Source organism: Procambarus clarkii, chromosome 92, assembly GCF_040958095.1.
Source record: "Procambarus clarkii isolate CNS0578487 chromosome 92, FALCON_Pclarkii_2.0, whole genome shotgun sequence".
Classification (NCBI taxonomy): Eukaryota; Metazoa; Arthropoda; class Malacostraca; order Decapoda; family Cambaridae; genus Procambarus; species Procambarus clarkii.
Window position 1 is genome coordinate 828,956 of NC_091241.1, and position 10,343 is coordinate 839,298.

The window sequence follows — 10,343 nt, forward strand, 5'->3', positions numbered from 1 at the left end:
ATATAGTGTGGAGAAAGTGTGACGTCACTATGACGTGAGGGTGTTCACGGCGGGACAGGTTTTAGACCCTGCAGGTTTGTTGACGTGTGGAGGAGGCTTCTGGCGGGCTCCCCCTCTCTCTCTCTCTCTCTCTCCTTAGTGTCTTACCTCTCTTCCTTGGTGAGTGACCCCTCAGTGTCTTGAGGTGTGAAGTGGTCGTCTCAGCGTAGCGCTGTGATAATTAGCTGCAGTTAACACAAGAGCACCACATGTGGGATAATTACAGCCGGGGCCGATGGCAGCCTATAAGACAAGGACCTGGCAAGTATTTATCTACTTATTTCTTTTAATATATGCGGCATGACTCCCAACTGCTTCTGGCAAGGTAATTATTTCCTAGTTTTACCTCGATTGTTTAAGAACAAATATATTGCCTATTGTTACTCGCTGTTTCGTCACCATAAGTACTATAGGGACAGGTTGTCATAGCGGGGTCAAGAGCTGGAGCTCCACTGGCATTATACGTAGGGATTTGCATTTGTCTTGAACAAGTTAGCGTTTGATTTCTATCTTTCCACATGCTGAACACCTCCCAAGTATGCCCATAGCCTTCCTCGGCTGTGTTGGCCAGGCTGTAGGCCTATGCTAAGACTGTGTTTCGTACATGGAATCTCGAAAATATCTATTGGTGACGTCAGGAAGTAGGCTTCCAGTTCCTGGTCATCTTCTTCCAAACCCCTAACCCCCATTTCCCCCACCCCCTAAACCCCGTTCCCCCACCACCTAACACTTCCCCTTAAACCCCCTATCCCTCCCCCCTAATACCCTCTCCCCCTATATCAGTCTCCCTCATCCCCCTCACACCCTTTCCCTCCACCCCCTCCTTTCCCCCTAACCCCTTCTCCCTCCCCCCCCTCACACTCTCTCCCTTCCCCTTACATCCTTTCCCTCCCAATCATATTATCATTTTCCTAAGTTACTTTAATTTAATCTAACTACAAAATGTTACAGGATTTAAAATAAACAACGCAGCAAATTGTGTATAAGAGCCTAGTTACATATAAGAAGTTAAATAAAATTATGGTGGGCTGTACATTTTTTCATAAATTATATACAACCCATCCTAATTTCCTTTAGGATGGGTTGTATGTATTCACTATAACATAATTACAAGGTTAGTTGGTGATCGATAACACCCCCTTCCCCATCAACCTCCATATATAAATAGTTATAATATATGAACTTGTTAAATAATAATACTTTTCGAAGTAGATGGTGTAATAGCGAACCCAGATCCAGGTTAGGTTAAGATTGATTGTAAGTGATGTTAGGAAAATGTCTTGAGTGCGTCACTTTCCCTAGAATATGATATAATATTAAATTCGTAGATTCAGGTATTATAGGTTAGGTCAAGGATAATTAGGCTGATGTTTCAAAAGATTACTTTCGTGAGAATATGTTGGACTAGAAGGTAGGGTCAGGTTGGTTGAGTTGATGTCCTAAGTAACACAATTGGGACGAGGAAATGGGTGTAAATTATAGAAATAATATGCATTGTCTAAGTATATATGAGCTCTTGAATGTTAGGATGGGTGAGGATGTAAGGAGGATAAATTATGTTAGGATGTCATTGAACAGGGTTAAATTAAGTACAATTCTGTTGGGACACATTAATTAGCTTTAGATCGAATATCACAGATTAGGTTAGGTTAACATAAGTTGGGACTGGTTGACATGGGACTGATTGGGATGCATAGATTAGGTCAAGTTCCAGGCAGGATAGGTTAAATTTAACAAAATTAAATTCAGTTTAGCTTTGGTTGTGATATCAGAGGTTCAATTAGGCTAACATAGGTTAAATTTTGGTAGGTTAGATCGAATATCACAGATTAGGTTAGGTTAACATAAGTTGGGACTGGTTGACATGGGACTGATTGGGATGCATAGATTAGGTCAAGTTCCAGGCAGGATAGGTTAAATTTAACAAAATTAAATTCAGTTTAGCTTTGGTTGTGATATCAGAGGTTCAATTAGGCTAACATAGGTTAAATTTTGGTAGGTTAGGATAAATTAAGGGTAAATTAGGTTAAATTTGGAAACGATAGGTTAAATATTGCTAGATTTAGTTAGATTCAGCTTCTGTTAGGATAAATTTTGATAGTATATATTAAAATTTCTTAAATTTAGCTTCTATTAATTGATAAATTTGGATGGGATTGGTTACTTTTGGTTTGAGTAGAATATCATAGGTTCGAATCATAGGTTAGGGCAATTTATTATAGGTTAAGATTGGTATTATAGGTTAGTGTGGGTTAAATTTGTATAAATTTAGCTTAGGATTGAATAAATTATAGGAAAGGTTGCTAGGATTGGCTTGCTGCCCTAGATTGAAATAGGGCAACTTAGGTTCAGATATATCACAGGTTAGGATGGGTTAAATTAAATTAAAATTTGGATAAATTTGGAGAGAATAAATTTGGCTTGGACTGGATAAGGATAAATTCAACTAGATTTAGCTAATGTTGGGGAAAACTAGGATAAAGTTTGGTAGGATATAGTACATTTCCTTAAATTTAGCTTCTCTTGGGATAAATTGGAATGGGATAGACTACCATAGGTTGGGATAGTTATCTTGAGTTATATCTTGAGATGATTTCGGGGCTTTAGTGTCCCCACGGCCCGGTCCTCGACCAGGCCTCCACCCCCAGGAAGCAGCCTGTGACAGCTGACTAACTCCCAGGTACCTATTTACTGCTAGGTAACAGGGGCATTCAGGGTGAAAGAAACTTTGCCCATTTGTTTCTGCCTCGTGCGGGAATCGAACCCGCGCCACAGAATTACGAGTCCTGCGCGCTATCCACCAGGCTACGAGGCCCCCAGAATAGGGATAGGATGTTATAGGTTTGGATTCGACATCAAATCAAATCACATGTTTATTTAGGTAAAAATACATACATACAAGATGAGTTACAAACATTATGTTGGGTTTCTAGATTGAGCTAGTACATACAATGCCTAAAGCCACTAATACACACAGCGTTTCGGGCAAGGTGGGAGCCGGTCGGCCGAGCGGACAGCACGCTGGACTTGTGATCCTGTGGTCCTGGGTTCGATCCCAGGCTCCGGCGAGAAACAATGGGTAGAGTTTCTTTCACCCTATGCCCCTGTTACCTAGCAGTAAAATAGGTACCTGAGAGTTAGTCAGCTGTCACGGGCTGCTTCCTGGGGGTGGAGGCCTGGTCGAGGACCGGGCCGCGGGGACACTAAAGCCCCGAAATCATCTCAAGATAACCTCAAGATAAGGTGTGGGAAAACACTTTGACTAAATCTTAATACTAATTGAGATCAAAACATAAATTGAGTTGAAAAAGAGAAAAATGGGGGAAACAAAACATGTCGGAAACGGTCCGTCTAATTACCAAAAACTACCACCTAATACTAACGCTTCAGAAAACTTCCTGGCAATACGTTAGTAATGAATAAATATGATATATTTACTCATTATAATGTTGGTGCTGAACATACAACATGAAAAAACATAATTTTAATCCGAAAAAGTATCTTTTTATAAAGAAATTAGACGAAAATAAAAAGCTGGTGACGCCAAATGAAGTCGACGATCCAAGCTTCGGTTAGGTTAGGTTAGGTTTGGTTTGGTTAAGTTAGGTTAGGTTAGGTTAGGTTAGGTTAGGTTAGGTTAGGTCAGCCTAACTTAATATATCATATTTATTCATTACTAACGTATTGCCAGGAAGTTTTCTGAAGCGTGTGTAGTATGTGGTAGTTTTTGGTAATTAGACGGACCCTGTCGGAAAAAAGTAGTTATATAAGGTGGTCAACAAACAATATTGTTTGAAAATAGTAAGACATGGGTTGACATTTAGGAGGTAAGGTAGGTTACAGGGAGTTTATTAGGTAGTACTTAGTTTTTCTCTTAAACTGGTTGAGAGAGATACAGCCTTTGACATGATTGGGAAGATCATTCCACATTCTGGGTCCCTTGATTTGTAGAGCATATCTAGTTTGGTTAAGTCGCACTCTTGGAATATCAAATAGGTATTTGTTTCTGGTGTGGTGCCCATGGGTATTTGTTTCTGGTGTGGTGCCCATGGGTTCTGTTACAACCTTCTAGAAGCGTTTAAGGTCAGGATTGGCATTTCACTTCAGAGTTTTAAATACATAAAGAACACTTGAGAGGATGTGCAGCGACTTAATATCTTAACATATTCAAAGATTTAAGTAAGGGTGCCGAGTGCTGTCTGGGTCCAGAGTTTGTTATTGTTTTGATAGCAGGTTTGTGTTGAGTAATTAGAGGACGTAGATGATTTTGGGTTATCTGAAGATAATTTCGGGGCTTTAGTGTCCCCGCGGCCCGGTCCTCGACCAGGCCTCCACCCCCAGGAAGCAGCCCGTGACAGCTGTCTAACTCCCAGGTACCTATTTACTGCTAGGTAACACGGGCATCACCTCAAGGTTTATAAGTGAGATCACCACATTTATGGACTGGGGTTACTCTCGCTTTTTTTTTTTAAGAATATTTGGAAAGGTTTGGAGTTCAAGTGATTTGTTGTAGAACAACGCAATATGGCAAACGTTGAAAATGTATAGTTTTTTTGTAAATTAGAGTTGGTTAGGTTAGGTTAGGTTAGGTTAGGTTAGGTTAGGTTAGAGTTGGTATCTCAGCAAGGGCACTTGACTTTGTTTTACGACAAAGTTAACATCAGAGAAAGTAGTGGGAGTTAGATACAGAGACTGGAAAGTTTTCTGCAAGGTAGTCCTATGATGATAGGACTACCTATGATGTCTTAAGACATCATAGGTTTGGCTTGATCATCATAGGTTAGGATAGGTTATCATAGGTACTGTTCGGATAAAATTGGACGAGAGGTTACATTTTGTCGAATTTAGCTTAGATTAGGATAAATATGGGTAGGGTAGGCTACCCAAAGATAGACTTATCTTTGGTTAGCATCTGTTTGGATGAATTTGGATAGTACAAATTAAATTTAGCAATATTTTGCCGAATTTATATGCTAGGATAAATTTTGATAGAATATAGTAAATTTGCTTAAATGTAGTTGGATTTTTGGATTTTTAGGCTAAATATGGATGTGGTTAGTTAAATTTAGGTTCTTTCAGGATAAAATGTGTAGAGATAACTTGCGGTTGCCTTACGATGATTTCGGGGCGCAATGTTCCAGCGGCCCGGTCCTCCATCAGGCCCCCTGGTTGCTGCACTGGTCAACCAGGCTGTTGGACCCGGCTGCTCGCAGCCTGACGTATGTATCATAGCCTGGTTGATCAGGAATCCCTGGGGTGGTGTAAATTTGCCTATATAGAGTTGAATTTAGCTCAGGATAGGATACATTTCCTCCCCCACCCCCCTCTCCATTCTTCCCCCTCCCCTCTCCATTCTTCCCCCCCCTCTCCATTCTTCCCCCTCCCCTCTTCCACCCTAACCCCACTCTCCTAGCTCCCCCCGTAGTCACCTCTCCCTCCCACTAACCCTTCACCCTCCCACTAACCCTTCACCCTTTCCACTAATCCTCTCTCCCTATCCCTTACATCCTCTCCCTCCACAGCCCCCCCTTCCTAACCCTCTCCCGCCCATCCCCCTCCCCTAACCCTCTTCCTTCTAACCCCCTTCCCTCTTACTCTCCCTAACACCATCTCCCTCCGCAACCCCCTTCTCCCTCCCCTAAACCCCTCTTCGTCTCCCTTAACCCGCTCTTCGTCCCCCTTAGCCTCTCCCTTAACCTACTTCTCCCTCCCCTAACCACCTCTCCCTCCCCCTTACAGCTTCTCCCTCGTCTCAACCCCTTCTTTTTTCCCCATTCCCCTCTCCTTAAGCTAACCCCCCCTCTTCATCCCTCTAAACCCAACCCCCCTCTCCCTTCCCCTAACCCTCCATCTAATCTTTTCGCTGCCCCCTAATCTCCTCTCCATTCTTCCCCTTAAACCTCTCTCCCTCCCCCCCCTACCTGCTAATCCCTCCCCACCCCTAACCGCTCTCTCCTCCTCCCCCTATCACCCTTTCCTTCACTTCAGCCCCCATCTTCTCCCCCACCCCCCCTAAACCCTCTCTCTCTCACCCCCTAATTCCTCTCTCTCCCACTAACCCCTCTCTCCCACCGCATAACCCCTCCCTTCCTAACCCTAACCTCTCTCTCCCTCCCCCAACCCCTCTCCCACACCCCCTATCCCACTTCCCTCCCCCACCCCTGATCCCTCCCTCACCATCACTGGTCCCATAATCCAGAGTTTGATGAATTAAGCAATTTAAGCGACATTTAATTTTTTCCAAGGTGCTGTGATCGCGGATTAGCAGCCCCGGAGCTCTTGTTATCGCGGCTCTTTGTTATCGCGGCTCTTTGTTATCGCGGCTCTTTGTTATCGCGGTTCTTTGTTATCGCGGCTCGTGTTATCGCGGTTCTGTTATCGCGGCTCGTGTTATCGCGGTTCTTGTTATCGTAGCGCTTGTTATCGCGGCGCTTGTTATCGCGGCGCTTGTTATCGCGGCGCTTGTTATCGCGGCGCTTGTTATCGCGGCGCTTGTTATGGCCGCTCTTTGTTATGTCATCTTGTTATAGGTTTTGATTGATTGTTGCCGTCGGCTAGTTTATTGTGCACCCTATACTCATCCTGTGAGCGGTAGCGCAAAAGCATTACAGAGGGCACAAAAGGTCTTTATCAGACCTCATCTTAGATTATTACATAAACAATTTCATCTATCCTTCACACCTTATAGTTACAATGTCAGCTAGTTACAGAGAAAGTGCTATTACAAGAGCTATATATTTACAGTCATTATACATTAATGGTAGGTCTTATAGCTAATAGATAATAGTTTGACCAATGGGGATATTACAGAGTCACAGGGGAGCTTCTGTTTATTATTAGTCTTCACAATACACTACTTGTTTCTTAATCTCATATGTCGTTTATCTACTGGAAGCGAAATATGGATACAGTGCAAGGATTTCAGGTAATTTATCCATGGTAATAAGATAGGTTGCCATATCATACAGAGTAAGCTTAGATTTATCTCTAAATGGCTCAATTTTACTACAATCCAAGATATAGTGTTCGAGTGTGTGTCCCTGTCTTTGTCCACACACTTTACACTTTACTTCATCTTGGGCTTTAGTTATCCGGGCTATTGTTATTGGCATTCTTTATCGAATTTCTTATCGCGCTGTTATCTTGTCACGAAACAGTAATTTCAGAGAGGAAGAAAGCCCATAGAGTAAGAGGGGAAGAGAGGTGGAAGGGAGGAGAGAGGAAGAGAGGTCAGGAGAGAGGGAACGTTTAGAATGAGAGAATATGGGAGGTGGTTATCTTGAGATGATTTCGGGGCTTTAGTGTCCCCGCGGCCCGGTCCTCGACCAGGCCTCCACCCCCCAGGAAGCAGCCCGTGACAGCTGACTAACACCCAGGTACCTATTTTACTGCTAGGTAACAGGGGCATAGGGTGACAAAAACTCTGCCCATTGTTTCTCGCCGGCGCCTGGGATCGTACCCAGGACCACAGGATCACAAGTCCAGCGTGCTGTCCGCTCGGCCGACCGGCTCCCTCTCCCTTTAGTACAATTCTACATCAGAGTTTCAAGCTGTAATGAATGTACCTCTGATGGCTCATCAATGAGATTTTCATCTATCCCTATCCTGCCCTACACTGGTATCTCCTCTCTTTCTCTACTTTAAACATCTCCCCACAAACACTTACCTTCACAACGCCACTCTTCCCAGATGTTGGGAAATGCCTCCTTCAATTTCCCCCCCTTCCCTTTTCCCCTCTTCTCTCCTCCCTTCACTTCTCTCATTCTCCCCCTCCCCAGCCCCCCCCCATCACCCACCCCATTCCGTAACGACGTCTCATACTACGAATAGGTCGCCGTCAGCGAGTCTTGCTCGCCCTTTTCCGCCATTTTGCAGTCACAAAAAAAATAACCCCCCTGTCCAACCCCCCCCCTTAGCCTCAACAACCAGCCCCCCCTACCCCCCCCCTGGCCTCACCTCTGCCTGTATCATCCCATAATGCACCTCTGCTAAACTCAATTACCGACCAATCACACGTCACCAAAATCAATTACCCGCCAATCAGACGCTTTCAATACGTCATTACCCACCAATCAAATCCCTCCTTCATCTCATTACGAGCCAATCAGCGTTTTCATATCCCGTGCGTGGGTCTGGCGAGGGGGTAAAATTGTCATTCTGCGCTCGTTCCTGGCTGTCAGCGTGGTTTGTGGGGGGGGGGGAGTGATGGGGAGAGGGAGCGTTAGAGAGGAAGAGGGGAAGTGATGGGATAGATGGAGAGGAAGGGACAGGTGGAGTGGATGGTGGGATAGGTAGTGAGGAGGCGGGGTGAAGGAAGAGAGAGAGGGAGAAAGAGTGGGGTGGACAGAGGGAGAGAGTAAGGGGGCAGGTGTAGGGGATGTGTTTGTAGGGAGGGAGGGAAGGAAGGTAGGTGTGTGTTGAGAGGGTAGAGAACGCCCAGGGCGAGCAGGTAACTAAAGACCTTTTGGGTTCGTATAGATAGGGTTTAATGTTGATAATGACTATAATATAATGACTATAACCAGTCACTGAACCCCTCCCCCCCCCCCCACACTTATCACAAGGGATGAGGTCGAGGCCAGAATAGAGTAAGGCTCTCTCCCTACGCTCCACTTTCCCTCCATACACAAGTTTTATAGCATTACAAGAACATTTATAATGTAACAGGAAGAATACTGAACCTATATCAACCATTTCTAATTGATTACTACTGCAACTACTGCAAATGTTGGTCGGTGGTTGTACGGCAGCTCACAGTATCATCATCATGCCACAAGCGTGCAGTTGGTACGCTTTTATTGTACCGTAGGTATTCCAACCTTATAAACTGCTCATAGCCCAGTCGGTAGAGCTACGGCTTCACATGCATGGGGTCCAGGGTTCGAGTCGCCTAGAGGCCAGGTGAAGGGAATGTCAACCTTACTGTGGGACATTACTCTTTCCAGACTACACTTACCAGCACCATCACCTATATGGGCGAGGGCTCACTAAAACCTGTCCAAATGCAGCAACTTGTCAGAACAGTGTTCCGACAAGACCTGGTCACACTGGTCGAGTGGGACTTGGTGAGAGGTCGTCCTCAAGACGGGTATTCACCGGGTCCAGACTCACTTGATGAGTAACTCTTCAGTGCAAATGAAGCAGTCTTAAACGACTCCTTTTTAGGTCCTTGTCATAAATTTATTGGTTTCGTGACTTAATAGGCTTGTATAAGAAGCAATTATATAGGTGGTGAAGACACCAGTGAAAGGAGTAATATCTTTACATAATAGTATCAACAAATTACGGGGAACAATTAATGTGACTTTATTCGATAACTTGCTAATACACAAGGAGCTTGATAACTGGAGACTGGTGGCGGCGAAGCTAACTCGCATCAAGGAGACACGGAATGTCTGATTGATAACGGTACCCTTGGGAAGAAAACCTCACTTAACACTTGTAAGACAAACCACTTGGTAACTCGGCCTGCTAATCACTAACAAAACTGCGCACATGAGCTCAATTGGTTGCTCGTGGCGTCACATGTACACATAATACACATAATACACATAATACACCCAACAGCAAGACTGGCAGATGGCATGCACATATGATCACACAGTGTCACATATGATCACACAGTGGCACATATGATCACACAGTGGCACATATGATCACACAGTGGCACATATGATCACACAGTGGCACATATGATCACACAGTGTCACATATGATCACACAGTGGCACATATGATCACACAGTGTCACATATGATCACACAGTGGCACATATGATCACACAGTGTCACATATGATCACACAGTGTCACATGATCACACAGTATCACATATGATCACACAGTATCACATATGATCACACAGTGTCAATGGGAGAGACAACAACATGTGAGTAGATGAGTAGGTAAATATGTGGCATATATGTGATCACATAGAGGAAGAGACTGTGCTGCTACACAGTCACGGGCTCACCGTTGTGCCTCCCTTATCTCAGCCCTCACCTGTTGCAGGTGGTGATGGGGGGGAGGGTAATTGGCAGATTACTTACAACTACGTACAGAGAATAACAGCAGTGATAGATGTGTTTATGCAGTTGTAGGCCCTCACCATACACTCAGACCACACGTGGTACATATTCTCAGACAAGACATACTCCACATATTCTCAGGCAAGAGATACTCCACATATTCTCAGACAAGAGATACTCCACATATTCTCAGGCAAGAGATACTCCACATATTCTCAGACAAGAGATACTCCACATATTCTCAGACAAGAGATACTCCACGTATTCTCAGACAAGAGA